Source organism: Dendrobium catenatum, unplaced genomic scaffold (assembly GCF_001605985.2).
Source record: "Dendrobium catenatum unplaced genomic scaffold, ASM160598v2 original_scaffold_73419, whole genome shotgun sequence".
Lineage (NCBI taxonomy): Eukaryota > Viridiplantae > Streptophyta > Magnoliopsida > Asparagales > Orchidaceae > Dendrobium > Dendrobium catenatum.
This window is the reverse complement of record NW_021391865.1, coordinates 1-1,376: the sequence shown is the minus strand read 5'-3', so window position 1 is coordinate 1,376 and position 1,376 is coordinate 1. Positions and strand designations below refer to the sequence as shown.

Below are 1,376 nucleotides of genomic sequence, written 5' to 3'. Positions count from 1 at the left end.
TAAATGATTATTCATATTTTTTGCTCATTTAAGTGACTCTGCTCTTATCCCAATTGTCTAATTGTCTCCTATCTATAAAGTATGAACTGTTCAGAAAGTAAGCTATCATGCAAATAATGTCCTACTAAGCAATGTCTTTCAATTATAGCTGATATAACACACTGTTTACTTTGGGATATGAGAGAGGCCCGTATGGAGAATTATTCTGTGCAGAGATCGGATGCAGATGCAGAACATCATCCAGAAACCAACCAGAATACATCACATCAGCATATCAAGCCACGGTAGCAACTAATACCGAGCCATGGTTCCGAGCAAGGGATAACGTGGTGCATTCTAGTTAATCTCCGGATAGCATTCGACATCCACACAGAATAATTAATCCGTCTCGACGATATGAAAGGTGTTAAAAATTTATGGAGGCCATTTAAATTATCAGAAAACATGACCTACCCTCCTAATTATAGATATAAGTGGATATCATCTATTCAAATAAATTTATAGGTGATATTTTTATCTATTTATTCTCCCATCTTCATCTAATTTTGTCCTACAAATAGTATTTCTATAAAACCTGGCATTAATAACACAGCATCAGCGTGTGAACAGTACACAAATTCTCTTCATAAATACATAAAGAATATACATTTACATGGACCAATGTTGCATCAAGATTATGTATTAGAGAAGTGAAAATTGATCAAAATCAAACTGGCATTTGACTCGGATCGAGCTAGCCTATAAACCCAGATTTAGCTCAGCACAAATAATCGGATTATTTGAGCCGATCTGAACTCAAGGTGAGCTAATTCTGGGCCTTCTCAAATTAAACTAATTCTGAAATGTAATTCAATGATGATTTTTTCTTTTGCTTTTCCCTTCACCATATCTTGGGTGTTTTAAGAGCTCAATGTACTTCAATTGTATAATTTATGGCAAACTGGGGTGCTGGGATTAGCCAAAGAACCTGCAGAAAAATAGAAAATTCACTTTGGAAGGGTTAGAAAGCTATGACAAATCAAATATTCAGTATAGAGCACCTAATAAGTATTTGTAATTTGGCATACAGATGCTGGCAAAACAAGGCTGCTTTGACACAGGATCTTCCTCAAATGGCGGAGGTGTTTGACCATACAGCATATCACAACTCATATCTTCAAAATCTGAAAGGATAAAAACATTTTATCATTTACAACTAAAAGTACGTGATAGTACATTTTCGATATAATCGTAAGATTAAGGTTTCATTTGGGACGGCTTTTTTATTGCTTCTTAAAGTAATTTTTTAGTAAAAAAATTTTAATTTTTTACTAGAAAGCTACTTTAAGAAGATGTAAGAAAGCTATCACAAATGAAACCTAACTTTGATTAGCAAT

At 33.9% G+C, this 1,376-nt stretch overlaps 1 long non-coding RNA gene across 1 annotated transcript; it reads right to left on the bottom strand.

Annotated features, from left to right (window-relative positions):
• Positions 1-594: 594 nt before the first annotated feature.
• On the bottom strand, positions 595-1,194 carry LOC110110920. Its single transcript, XR_002304777.2, has 2 exons — positions 1,068-1,194; positions 595-967 (listed from the first exon to the last, which is right to left on the bottom strand). It is a non-coding gene; the product is annotated as an uncharacterized LOC110110920 (long non-coding RNA).
• Positions 1,195-1,376: the final 182 nt, after the last annotated feature.